The sequence below is a fragment of the Malus sylvestris genome, chromosome 5, assembly GCF_916048215.2.
Source record: "Malus sylvestris chromosome 5, drMalSylv7.2, whole genome shotgun sequence".
NCBI lineage: Eukaryota > Viridiplantae > Streptophyta > Magnoliopsida > Rosales > Rosaceae > Malus > Malus sylvestris.
Window position 1 is genome coordinate 26,938,890 of NC_062264.1, and position 15,326 is coordinate 26,954,215.

Consider the following 15,326-nt stretch of genomic DNA (forward strand, 5'->3'; position numbering starts at 1 on the left):
CAAGTTCTATAGCCCGGTCCGTTCGATCTGGATTGAAAATAGGCAAAAGAGTAATTTTAATGCTTTCAGTGAATCCTATCCCCAACCCACGTGACAGCCCACATCGGGCCCAAACGCCAACAAACCGAACCTGCCTATTTTTTGTGAAGAAAGGCCCAAAACCCAGTGGCAATGTAGTAAATAAACTGAAATCTTCAATTCAAATTGTATTGTAGCTACCACCCCTCCTCAACTTTAGAATAGATAGATAATGTAAAGTACCTCATGTTTCATTTCAGAAATAATTGTCACCCCTCCCCTTCCTATCCCCTTCCATCACCTCCTACTATCTCAGCCATTCATTTCATGTCAAGCTAATTTAAAGCTTCAGATTTTGCCACATTGCCAACACTCCTCACGTTTCATTAATGCCCAATATTCCGGCCTCTTTAACTGCATTTCATGCTCCCTTCTAGCTGCCTTGTCTCTCCTTTTATGCAATCACTCCACTTGCAAATTTTATAAAATTCACCATCTGGGTTCTGATTCTGTGAGCTTTCTGATTAGATTTGAGGTGGAAAGGGGGAAGCTTCATTTGTTTCAATGGAAAGTGGATGAGGTTCTGATAGTGGGTCATTGGCTAAGTCACCGTTGTCCAGGAAAGAGAGTTTTGCCATGTCTCCTGAGGACTCTTCTAACCTTGAGGGGTCTGGACTCGATCTCTGTCTTGGGTTGAGCTTTGGTGGTGGTGGTGGTAAAGGTAAGAAAATTAGGGATGAGTGCTATTGGTGACCTCGCAAAATCTAGAGATTTAAATCAACTTAGCATGAAATGAAAGGTTGAGAAAGTATGAGGGGATGGAAAAATGAAGGGAGACAATATTGGTCCGTTGCCGGTGGCATTGATGTGTGATCTAGAGAACTACGCTCTCGTTCCTGCCAATAACTTGTCATACCATATTCAGTTTAAGAAATAATAAATGGACGCTAATTGTGTTTAGTTTCAAAAATAAGCATGTGTTCCGTTTTAGAAATAATTTTAGTGTTCGTGTTCAGTTTCAAAAATTGTGTAGTATCCGTATTCAATTTCAAAGATAACTTAGTACTCGTGTTTAATTTCAGGAATAATTAATACTCAGTTTTTAGAAATAATGTTCAATTTTTAGAAATAGTTTTTAATTTCAGAAATAATATAGTACCGTTCAGTTTAAAAAATAGTGTGCGTGTCAGTTTTTAATTACTTTTTTATATTTTTTTATTATATTAAAAGTTCGTTTTTATATTAAAATTTAAATTTTTTTCATTAAAATTTAAATCATTTTCATTATAAGATGATTTTTTGTTAAATAGGAAATTGTAGCAATGGTTCCTCAACTTTAACTCAATTAGAGTAATGGTCTCTCAATTAAAAATTTATGATCATTGGTCCCTTAACTCTTCAAAACGTACAACTATGGTTCGTTTCTTCAACTCTGTTAAAACTTTCATTAAAATGAGTCATGTGCAATGCACTCACATGAGGTTGAATCGAGGGGCAAATCAAATGAGATAAATTGTAATAATGGTCCCTCAAATTTAACCCAACTAGAGAAATGGTCCCTCAACATAACCCAATTCGAGTAACAGTCCCTTAACTATAACCTAATTAGAGCAATGGTCATTCTAATATAACTCATTTTGAAGGAATTCTGACGGAATTAACAAAAATGACCATAAGAAAGTCCAAAATTTCGCCTGAATATATGTGCCTTGCCCAAAGTAAGAAAGTCATTATTAAGGCTAGTTTGATATGGGATGTCGAATCCCGAACTGATCATTTTTGAGACGGGAATCTGAAGACCGACCCTGATCCAAAATTTTTATATTCCCGAATTTCGAAATTCTCAAAATGTTTTATGTATTTCAGACTGGATTTTGGGTTTTGGGTTTTAGGTTTTTGGGCTGAAACTTGAGATTTTTGGCTGGACTTTGACCTAAAATTTTGTCAGCCAAATTTCATATCAATTGAAATTTGAATTTTTTTACCTTATACCAATCTAAAATTTCATACCAACTAAAATACCAATTCATGAATATATGTAGAGAAAAATAAAGGATGAGAGACTACACAGTTGTTGAGAAAAATAAAGGATGACATGCCAACAACAATAATATATCAACGGATGTAGAGATTGGGTCTCAGACTTAACGTGGAAAAGTTCAAGATTAAGGGAAAAATCACCAGTCAAACTCCATGAATAAGCAACACACACACACACACACACAAAACACACAACACAAAATACAAAACACAGAACATACACAATACACATTACACAAAATTATCTACCCTAGTCTCGGACTCTGTATCGACTTCAATGTAAAAGACTATACACCATATTTTCCCTTAACTTCAAAATATAGATCTTAAGTTTAAACAATTGAACTCTAACTCCAAAGCAACAGGCAAGCAAGCCTGCAAAGTTTAACCATGTTTCTAGGCTAACAATACAAAGCTTAGACTATCTCTAACCGAATGGTCCAGAGGGCCAAAAATAATCCGAAAATTGTCTCTAACCAAGGATCAGGCCAAATGGCTCGTGGGTTCCACTGGACAAAAAAGAGCCAAAAGGCCAACCAGCCGGCCACGGCCCGGGCTAAAATTTGAACTCCAACGGCTAGCTGACGTTAGTTACAGTTGTGTTTGATTTTTTTTTTTTTGGGCCAAAATTTTGTTTAAAAAATTCTCAATTTTTCCTATAAATACTTAGGACATTCCTACACCATTTGTCACATTTTTTTCACCATTCCTACACCATTTCAATTCTCATATTTTCTTCACTCTTCCAATAATCTTTCCTTCAATTTTTTCAATAATTTTCAAATTGCTCCATCTGCAATGAAAGGTAGGGCTTGGATCCAAAACGAAGATGAAGCTCTTTGCAGGACTTATAGATGGGTCTTAGAAGATAATGTGAGGGGAGGTTCTCAAACAAGTGAAGGTGTTTGGACTCGTGTGTCAAAAAAATACTGAGAGTTCTACGAATGCACCACTCCACCGAATACCCGAAACCACGAGAGTCGTTCTTCAAGATGGAAGAAACATCTTCATCCAAGTTTGAACAAATGGCATCAAGCACTGTTAGCAGCAGCAAATAGACATGAAAGCGGCGCCAATTACTACGACGAAGTAAGTGTTTTCAAAATTTATTTTAAATATTTAATTATATTACATTTAATTTCATAAATTAATTCCTTTTAATTTTTGTAATTATATTTTCTAGGTACGTCAAGCGGAGAAATTATATATGAAGGGCAGCTCGAAACCCTTTCAGTTTCACGATTGTTGGGAAATTTGTAAAGGGTGGGTGTTCTTTGAGGATCCACCTCAACATAGAGTAGATCCACCTCAGTTGTAGATATGGATGAAGATGGATCTCCTACCATTCAACAAATAAGGGTAGAAAATCCGTCTTCGGGTGAAGGTTCCATACATAGGGCTATAGGACGAAACAAGGCCCAAAGGTTGAATGAAAAGGGCAAGGTAAATAATGATTACGTCGCTCAATAGGAAGTGGTGGACTCATTGCGATTAATGGTGGGGCAAAATGCATTTGCTACAGAAGAAAGGAATTGTAGGCATGAAGAACGGGCCAAACAAATACAAGAAGAGATAGATGATAAGAATATGAAAAGAAACACTTCAAATTACACTCCAATGAGTAAGACCTATTTTGATAGGACAACAAAGAAGAAATTATGACCCGTCGACAATTGTTTACCTCCGACTATACTCCTACAATGGTGGATGATGAAGATAATGATGATTTTAGATATTAAATTTAAGTTGTAATTTTTAAATTTAAGTTGTTGTAGTTTTTAGATTTAAGTTCTTGTAGTTTTTAAATTTTAGTTGTTGTTTTTAAATATAAGTTGTAGTTTTTAAATTTAATTTGTTGTAGTTTTTAAATTTAAATAATAAATTATGTTTGGCCATATGGCCCTCGGTTGGAGACGGTTTTTTGTGACATGACTAAAACAGCCCTATAGCCCTTTGGCTATCGGTTGAAGATGGTAAGAAATATGACCCTGCATTGTTCATTAAAATATTAATTTCCTGGAGGGCCAGAGGGCTTCGGTTGGAGATGGTCTTAACCATGTTTCTAGGCTAACATGGGTACTAAAAAAAGTAGAATAATTTCTTCCATCGTTGCCAGAACTTTAGGTATCTGACCTAATTCATCTTATAAGATACCCAAGCCTAGGATTAATTCCGCGCATAATTAAGATTAACCATTCAAATTCTTAATTCTGGTGAACTGCTACACAAAGTTCAGGGTTGGAATGATATCAATGAAAAAATGAATAAATACGTAATGCTGGTTTGGTTCGGTATGACATCCCAAAAATTTCAAGAATTTCCCTGGCACGGGGGACATTCGTGATATTACTCACTATGTTCCATTGGATGACGGGATTGATGATGAGAGCTACCATTACTTGTTCAAGCCCATCATTGGGAAGGTTATGGAAAATTTTAAACCTGGGGATGTGGTTCGCCAATGTGGTGCTGATTCCTTATCTGGGGACGGGCTAGGCTGCTTCAATCTTTCCATCAAAGTTCACGCCGAGTGTGCTAGATATATTAGATCCTTCAATGTCCCACTCTTGCTTCTAGGTGGCGGTGGCTATACCATTCACAATGTTGCTCGTTGTACTTGTTGGTGCATACTTCTCATATTCTGTTTTACCTCTTAACGTTTTCGAAGTGTTCTAATAGATATGTTAAATATTTATTTTATTATTTTATTGGGTCTAAAGTTACCATTCACAATGTTGCTCGTTGTACTTGTTGGTGCATACTTCTCATATTTTGTTTTACCTCTTAACGTTTTCGAAGCGTTCTAATAGATATGTCAAATATTTATTTTATTATTTTATTGGGTCTAAAGTTACATTAACTATTAAAAAATAATCAAAATTAATTGTAGTTTTTATTCTATTGGTTGTTAAAGAGACCCATGTATTAAAAAATTCAATTGAATATATTTGACTCCTTCTTTGTTTGCTGTCAAAAAAGGCCGCTACAAAGTAAAGAGTCAAATGATTCATATGCCACATCATATATGGCATATCCATTGAAGACTAAATATCTTTTAATCATATTTAGCATATTTAACATCTCATTTGGAAATGGTTTAATGTTTCCAAAGTGTTTCACCTGTGATATGATTGTGCACATAGCATGGTTTTTATCACGAGTTATAATCTCTTGCCAGATAGCATGTTAATGTCTACTCTTTAATACATTGTTGTAAACGTGGCATGCATAGTTTCACAACATCTGTATTTGGTGCATCTAATTTTTGTTTAGTGGAGTAGCACTAGGAGCAGAAGTTGAGGACAAAATGCCACAGCACGAGTATTATGAGTATTTCGGTCCGGATTATACTCTTCATGTTTGCTCTGAGTAATATGGAAGAAATACGGTCAAAGCTTCTGGAAAACCTCTCCATGCAAGAAATACGGTCAAAGCTTCTTGAAAACCTCTCCATGCTTCCGCATGCACCCAATGTCCAATTTCAGGAAAGACCCTCCTGATACTGAGCTTCCAGAGGTATGTTTCTGCAACCAATCATTTTCTCAGAACTAATTCGTTTTTCCATCTTCTATATTCATCAAAACATAATAATCATCTGACTGAAATTATTTCTTTAGCATTGATAGTTGAATATCAGAGTGCGCATCGAACAAGACTGACAAAATAATAATATTATTAAACGAATAAGAATGCCAAAACGGCTACAAAACCCTAAGAGACTACATTGTAACTAACTTATTCTCTAATGAATAACAAAGCATCCTATTTATAATAAACTAACTCTAATCTCTAACAAAACCTAATTCTAACGGGCTAAGCCCATAAAACCAAACATTCAAATAAACCAAAATACTAATATTTTCTAACAACCCCCGTCAAACTCATGGTGGTACACGACATGAGTTTGCCAACAAGCAGATGTGGATGCAAGTCTCCAAATTCCAATGTCGATGCCGATGCCGATGGTGATGCCAATACCGATATCAATACCAATACCAATACCAATTGCGAGCTTCCAAACAAACCTGAGCAAACAAACAAAAAACATATTTTTTCTTTGCCCGTGTGGGGCCTCAAAAACTCCAAACAATTTTTTTTCTTTTTTCTCTCTTCTTCTGGGCGAAGAGGTGCAACATCGCACCTTCTTCCTTCTTTTTCCTTTCCATGTTTTTTTTTTCTCTTTTTCATTTTTCTTTTCCTTGCAAACAATCAATACCAACTAACAAATCTAAAATGAACGACGACAAAGGCAAACAAATTGATACAAATGAGAATGGATTGAACATTAAGGATCGAACCCGCTCTGATACCAAGTTGAATATCAGAGTGCGCATCGAACAAGACTAACAAAATAATAATATTATTAAACGAATGAGAATGCCAAAACGGCTACAAAACCCTAAGAGACTACATTGTGACTAACTTATTCTCTAATGAATAACAAAGCATCCTATTTATAATAAACTAATCATAATCTCTAATAAAACCTAATTCTAACGGGCTAAGCTCATAAAACTAAACATTCAAATAAACCAAAATACTAATATTTTCCAACATTGATTTATTAAGACTTATCATGGCAAGTTACTGTTCATTGTTCTGATTTGACATGATACAGCTAAAGTGCATGAGCTTTTCTACTGGCTAATGTTTAAATTAGTAACTTCTAATAGAGAACTTGTTGTTCTCAAGATCTCTTATAACATAACGAGCTAACTGGTTCCCTCATTTACTCCAAAGCCACATTATTCCTGAGCAGAAACCCCAAATTTCTATCTTTTCCTTCCATATATTTGCTATCAAGCTTACATTTTGATATTCCTATGTTTTCCACTTCCTCCCTGTAATATGATGGTTCTTGTTGCATAAATGGTAAATACTTGATGGAAGTCTCATAGACTTTTTAACGATTATAGTGATGATCCAGAAGGAAAAGTTGTGTATTTAAATAGTGGCAAAGCTCCATTCTGACTTTTTTTAATCTATGTATATAGAATCTAGCTTGGTAGTTCAAATCAATCTAATTTCAGTTGTAATGTACTCAGTATTTAAAGTTGTTATATTGGCTTGTATTCAATGTTTTAATATTATTCTTTGAGAAATTCTATCAGGAGAATGAAGAACAAGTTGACCTAGAAGAGAGGTGGGATCCAGATTCTGATATGGAGGTTGATGATGAACGGTACTTCAATATATTCTCCTAATTTGCTCTCATTATCTAGCACTTTTGTCTTTGCAATATACTGATTTATAGTTTATACAGTTAGCCTTTACCAACTAGAGTAAAGAAAGAGATCGTGAACTTGAGGCTAAAGATCCGGTATGTCACAAATCATCTCTCAAACTCAACTTTTTTTGGGGTGTGGAATCATTTAAACTATAATTCACTGCATTTGGTAACCAATTCATTTATCTATTCTTAAACACTATTACACTGAAGTTCATGTATAGTCAAATTGTGCTCATTATCTTTGATAATGGCCTAGTGGTTATATTGCTGCTCATGGCAAAGAAACAAAAATATTTTGACAAACGGTAAAAGATGAAAGTTACAGGAAAAAGAAAATCTCAGATATACACAAGCTAAATGGTCCTCCGAAGTTTACTATTTCATTCATTTAGATGACGCAATGAACCAATTCAATATGATTTTTGACGGCTCCAACCGTAAACTTACTAAAACCTGGATTTGACTAGAATCAATTTCAAACCATCAAAATCATATATAAAGAGGAATCTTGTGTCTTCATAGTGTTTCTTTGTTCCCCTCTGATACCCTGTTTCTTGTATACCCTCTGTTATCCTGTTTCTTGTATATTGTAATGTGAAGCCTACGTTGGTGATTAGTTATGTTCCCTTATGAGAATATAATGTTTCCAGCTCTGGTAGCCACTGCTGTTTATGATTATATGTTTATATCATACACGTATCATTATCATGTTCTTGTGATGTGCTCATTTCTTTTGCTGTGCCGCATTTGAAAACTTACATAAACATGTGGCCTATTTTCCTCTTGGATGACAACCTATTTGTTATGTTTATTTGCCTCAACATTATCTAATTCTGGTTATGGCACACTGAAGATCTAGAAAGGGACCTAGGAGAATGCTAGAAGCTCAGGCTATGATCCAGCAGTAGATGAGATTACAACAGGCGATAAATTTTATTAGATTTTATTATATTAGATGTTAGATTAGTCATCGACAAGTTCGAATTCACACCGTCATGTAAGGGCTCAACTCCTTTTCACCACTGTATTAGGAGGGTATAGTCAATTTGGATTTCACAGGATTTTAAAAGACTTTTTTAAGTGACAGATTTCAAAAGATTGTAGAATTCTTACAACTTTCAAATAGATTTTTAAGAATTCCTATGGATTTTGATTAAAGATTTGAATAGATTTTGAGAGATTTCTTGTCATTTAAAAAATTATTTAAGAACTTCACCCAATTCTCCCAACCCTCCATGTTTTCCCGATGCTCAGTTCTCCCTGACGAATTCCACCCATTAATTTAAAATGCCTTGCCATCCAAGATGAACCAAGTGCCATTCCTCCCCACAAAACTCAACTTCGTCTCGTCACAAAAATTCGAGCCAAGTTACCGAAAGACATGTAGATGAATGCTACATTCGATGAGAATCCAATAATTGGACATAGCACATGCCATTTCCTGCCACTACCATTTTATTCCTCGTTGCAGAGGACCTCAAAATCATAAAATGGAAGAACTGCTTCAGCATTACATCAGCCTTACTGTTGAATTTTTTATGTGTATTTCATATCAAAACAATTACAAGATGAAACATTATATAGGAAAAGAAATAGAACATAAGCCTAACTTGCCTAACTTGCCTAATTTCCTAACTTGCCTAACTTGACTAATTTACACAAAGAAGGTTGACTAGCCTAACTTCACTAGTCATCCAACATGTTTATTTCATGCATGCATTTTAACAAAAGATATGACTTCATGCATTCCAACACTCCCCCTCAAGCTGGATCGAGGGGATTCCTTGAGCCAAGCTTGGACAGAATGCGCATGAACTGAACCGTAGGAAGAGGTTTAGTAAAAATAATGATTTGCTTCTTGCTGCGCCATGTTACCAAATTCCCACTTGAAATGGCTTCGTGCCGCAAACAAACAGTAATGGCTTCGTGCCGCAAACAAACAAACTTGAAATGGCTTCGTGCCGCAAACTTGAACAACGTTAGGTAGAGCTAAAGCATCCATCGAGCTCTCAACTTCATAATGTTCTCCAGCCATCTTGGCTTAGAGTAAATGTTCTCCAGCCATCTTGGCTTAGAGTAAAAGATCTCCAGCCATCTTGGCTTAGAGTAAATGTTCTCCAGCCATCTTGGCTTAGAGTAAAAGAAACTTAGCGGAAACGATCAACAGAGCATCCATCGAGCACTCAGCTTCATAATGTTCTCTAGCCATCTTGGCTTAGAGTAAAAGAAACTTAGCGGAAACGATCAACAGAACCAGGAATTTCGAGTTCCTGCTCTGATACCATGTTGAATTTTTTATGTGTATTTCATATCAAAACAATTACAAGATGAAACATTATATAGGAAAAGAAATAGAACATAAGCCTAACTTGCCTAACTTGCCTAATTTCCTAACTTGCCTAACTTGACTAATTTACACAAAGAAGGTTGACTAGCCTAACTTCACTAGTCATCCAACATGTTTATTTCATGCATGCATTTTAACAAAAGATATGACTTCATGCATTCCAACACTTACAAGAGTAACGAAAGACTTCTCACAAGCAACCGGCATCAAAGCATTGTTGACGCATTAAGGAAAATATATTGTTCAACCATGAAGAGACACAAACAACAGCAATCAGAGGGATTCAATAGTCAACCAATACCAATCGCATTGGTATTTACGAAATTTCACGAAGAACCCTATCTCTAAAAACATCCATGCATTTTACAAACGAATATATACAGTATACTTAACCAAAAACTTGAATTAACCCTATCTCTAACTATGTATTGCGACAACACTGTAAATAGGTTCACTCCTATGTAAATAGGAAAACGATCTCAGTATTAGCAATGAAAAGGGAAGAGAGGAAGAAAAACAATCTAAATAAGAAGAAATGTTCTCAATGAAATGGGAAGAGAGGAAGAAAGAAAGCTTGGTTGCAGAGTGGGGAGAGAGAGAGAGAGAGAGAAATCGAAGGGGTTGAAAGAATTCGAGGTAGGATTCTTTATAGTCTTTTTAAGCTTATCATCTTTTCTCAAATCCTACAAAATCACTCATTCAATGAAATCCTTCAAAAATCTATAATTTTTTAATACATATAGATTTGCATAGACTCTATAAAAATCCTTTAAAATCCTAGTTGACTACCCTAGGATTCTAAAATCTTTTAAAATTCTTTAGTTGACTACTCCTATATTTTAATGGACTCTCTTAAATTCTTTTAAAATCCTAATTGACTACTCTGAATTCTAAAGTTTTTTAAAATTCTTTAAAATCCCCTTTAAATCCTTATTTGACTACGCCCCTTAAATAGCCACCTGCATATCTATCAATTGTTTTAGATTTGCTAGTTGTTCAGGCAGAACCAACCGATCATCGACTGGACGACTTACTGAGTGTGGCACGTGGCAGTCTTTGGCAGCAATCATGTGGATGTCGGAATCTTATGTGCCCGGGCTAGGTTGAGAGCCCTGAGACAGTATTATCAAAATCTGAAAGTGGGCGTTGGGGAATCATTTTTGGTGTTGATTGTTCTGGTTTGGGTGTCTGATGGTAGGCGCGTTTTTCCCGGCGATGGTGAAGACGGAGAAGATGAGAGGCCTCCCATTAGCTGCTACACCAGTTGAGCCAACTGTTCAGTCCAATCACAACCAAACTAATGGATAACTGACAAAATATTAAGTAACAATTCATATTAATATAAAATAATAGACTAGCCGATATTTATATCAGTTAATAAAAGAGCCTAATGCAAAAAATGAACGTTGGGTCTTTGAAACAGTTCAAATCATTTTGATACTAAGAAGTTTGATCTGTTTTACCGAGAAGGTCTACGGTTCGAGTCCATATAGCCCTAAAACCTATAAATTAAAATAAAAAATGAAAATATGCTATATTTTATTTACTATATATATACATATAGTTTATAGATAAAAAAAAATATCTATTATCTAATAAATTAGATTCTAAATTATCTATACATTCTAAATTATTTATATATATAGAAAGTATATTCTAAATTATATATATAGAAATATATAATCTATATTTATAGATTTCTATTTTCTATTTATATAATATATATAATAAAATTCTATAGAATTCGAAATTATAAACAAAAAAATTATATTTTCGATTCGTAATTTGTTTTCTTTAGTGTACAATGTACGATTCACGGATATGATTCACGGATTATTGGGATCTTCACAAAAAGGATTCGGAGAGGATCCAGATTCATTAAATATAGTCCATCTATGTGTGCAATGATAGTGTGCTAAAACAAGGTCCATTATACTGTGTCATAATACAAATGATTCAATATTTGGAGAAAAAGAAATTCAACCACTTATATTATGACACTTGATTTATTAGATCGTATTTTCGGCATATTAAAAAAATTTCTCCTATCTGTGGAATTGTGTGGCAATTTGTCATTGATAAAAAAAATGGAAATACTGTTCTAGAGAGCAGATGTTTTGCACATAAAACTTTTGTTATTAAATGTAATTGGAAGGATGTTGAAATTTGAGTGATACATAGCATCACACATACCACAGGAATAATGCTCAACTTTAATATCTATGTTGTAACGTCAAATTCCCAATTAGAATCCAAGTTATGTTCGTATTCATAACTTATAATTTATGCACACGTGAGCAACTGTTCTTAGCATTTGCAAATAAGAAAGTGCAACTATTCTTACTAAAAATAGTTAGGAGCACATAAATTGACATGTACTTGATAAAATTCGAGAAATTCGTCTCGGTGATTGAGACATTTGCTACAACTGGGAACAAAAGAAGCTCCCTCAATGGAGTTGCACACTTCAATGCAAATTGGCTGGCGATGTGAAATCTCGTTTTCGGATTTCACTGTTATAATCTACGTATTTGTATGATTGAGATTTTATATTATTTTTGAGAAATTATATTAATTTATTTGAATTTGATTTTAATTAAACTAGTTATGAAGTTGAAGTTTGAAATTTAACTATTTAAAATTCGTAGACCGTTTGAGGTCACAATTTATATCTTTGGATAGAGCTCGACCTCATAAATGCGTAGGCACAAACCGTTCGTGAAACGGAGTTATAATGAAGAAGTTATTGGCGTTTAAAGTCAAGGATATTTTGGTAAATTTAACTTTATTAAGAAGACTCCAGAAATCTGGAGCAATATGTTGTGCCACGTGTGTGGCTGTGGTGAATGTAAAATAATTATTGGATGGCTGAGATTGAAAGGAAAGAAGATAAAGGAGGAAAAGGAAGAAGGAATTAGAGGAGGGTGACCAATAGAGAGAGAGAATCGGGAGGAAAAAGGAGGGAAGGGAGACGCGGGGGATCGGGACCAGGACGTGGGTGACCCGACCCGGTTCGGCGGCACACACATATTCCGACGAGATTTCAACCCCTTTTCCGGCAAATTGGGTCAAACAACCACTTGGAAACACTCCCATAACCTTCCCTCTTCATGTTTCACCCCACAAATCTCGAGAATTAGTGACGGTTTGGTGGAAAACGCACCCGTGGTGCCGCGAGTTTGTGTTAGAAATCCTCCCGTTTTTGAAGCAATTTTTCCCAATTACTACCACCCCTACCTTCCTCTTGAGTCCTAGAACAAATCCCAAACGATTTTGGGAGCGGCGGAGCTGTTTTGGAGACGGATCGAAGACACCCAAAAACATGGGTTCCGTACGGTTTTAGTGAAATTGAGGTGTTTCCCGGACAAATTGGACTTGGCCACAGGTATAAAGTTTGCTCTACTCTTTGAGATCTTCATTTCTGTAATTTGTGGTAATTTTTAAAAATAGTTGAATTTAAAGTCGGGCGGCCGACCGCCACCCGCGGCGGCGCGTGCGGCGGCGGCCTGGCCAGCGGGCCGACGATGTCCTTTTAAGTTCAATTGGATGCTCTGATTTCATAACTGACATCCTTATGATATGGTTTGATTGTTTGGACCTAATTTCATTACGATATGTGGTTAGGTCAAAATGTGATTCGACGATCCGACCATTGGATCGTCACCAAACTTTAATGCGTCATAGAATGTAATAATTGAGGATAGTTGGAACTGACGGATTGGGAATCTGGCATACGGATCTTCCTAATTTGGATTTCTAAGTTTGTAAAATCAAACGTTGGTCGCCACTTGAAATTGTAATTAGCGGGGATCTGAACGTCAGATCATGATGAAATTTTGGTAGGTTGTTTTAGAAGCATAATGTGGACTTTAGAAGGTTACAGATCTGAAATCCAATGTGCAGATCTTCCATATTGATTGTGTAGAATTGCGGATCCTACCTTTGACGGGGAGTTGACTTTTGGTCAACATGTCTCCAAACATCTTAATACTAAATTTAGTACTACGAGAGACTTAAGTGAAGTCTAGTGGGCCTACATTGGTTGGAGAGTGACTTTAATATTGGTGATATGGTGATTACTTTAATTGTTTATGTTGAAATCATTTATGAATATGAATTAGTCTTATAAATATGATTTCTATTGAAATGTGATTTTCATATATTTAGCCATAGACTTATGTTTATTAAACATGATTGGCTTGTGTACTGATGATAATGGTGAATATGTGTGTTTAATTATTTCTAGTAATGCGAATGATAAGTATGGTAGATTTTATGGCAATGTGATCTTAGAATTCTATTAGAAGTATTTTGTAGAACTCATATACTTGTGAGACCTATTAGTTGGTGGTCATGAGAAGTGGATATGGTAGGTGACTACGTTGTAAGTATAGAAGGGATGAGGGTTAGATATACTTGGTACATTCAGTGGGTACCATATTCACATGGATTCCGTTGAGTGAGGTTCCGGAATCGTGTTGTTGTTTGAATTCCGTTGAGTGATGTTCCGGAATTGTATCGTTGGGTGGATTCCGTTGAGTGATGTTCCGGATCGTTGGTTGGATTTCGTTGAGTGATCTTCCGGAATCGTATTGTTGGTTGGATTTCGTTGAGTGATGTTCCGGAATCGTATTCACCTTGGATTTTATTGAGTTTAGATTGACATAACTCCAGAGATGTAGGCTTCAGCCGAATTGTGTTGCTCTAGCTCAGCATTTCGATGAATTGTATGTGTTATTGATGATATGGTTATTGGCATTATTGATTGATGTGATAATTGGATGGTGTTGGAATGCATATGTGAGGATGAATGACGTTATGACTAGAGATTATTATTCTGCTTATTTAAATGTTCCTTGTGGTGCCACATAATTGAATTGTGGTATTATGTTGAGATCTAGTAGTCTATGTAATGAATGTTCGAGAGTAGTGAAATGGTGAACTACGAATGGCTTGATCCCTATTGAGGGTATGTAGGCAATCTAACGAGAATGTTAGATGCAGCCATAAAGCAGATGAAAAATTACTATGAAATTTGGACCTTGAGTGGTCATATTTCATATCCTGGAGGCGGAGTATGTTAGAAGTTCGAGTTTTCAGTGACGTCACGTGTCGATCCTGGGCGTAGGTCGGGATCGGGGCGTGACAGGCGACATACGCCAAACCAACATATGCAGTTACAAAAAAATGGAAACTAGACAAGGTTGTAACTCCAATTAAGAATGCATTACATTATGTGTCAATGTTTACTTATTACATTAATTATTAGGCTGACCGGTTCTGGGAGTTTTGGCCAGTTTTGTAATTTTGATCCGAAACTTAGTACAACTTCAAAGATCCCTAATGTTTTATTTAATAAATCTTTCCATGCACATCATGTAATACAACAAGTTTTAGGGACTAATTAAATAGAGAAAATGCGGTAATCACAAAGGGGATCAATCAAAATGGCTTAATTGTATCAACTAGTGAAGTTATTTAAAGTATTTATAATCATTTTTCAAAACACTAATCATTGATCGTCTAGTTAAAGAAGAAGAGGATGTGAAATCGACAAAACGTGAACACAACACTGTCACATGAGCTGCTTGTTGGCCATGATAAGAGTAGTTAATCTATATGGATGTGTACAGATTATCAATTAGGTTTATTCTTTAGATTTTTACAGAGCAATGCCTACATGTACATTTA

The 15,326-nt window shown here is 35.5% G+C and overlaps 1 protein-coding gene across 2 annotated transcripts in view; it reads right to left on the reverse strand.

Moving 5' to 3' along the window:
• The window catches only part of LOC126621402 (uncharacterized), a 50,391-nt gene that overhangs the window by 16,027 nt on the left and 19,038 nt on the right, over positions 1-15,326 (reverse strand). The gene's annotated exons all lie outside the window — the stretch shown is intronic.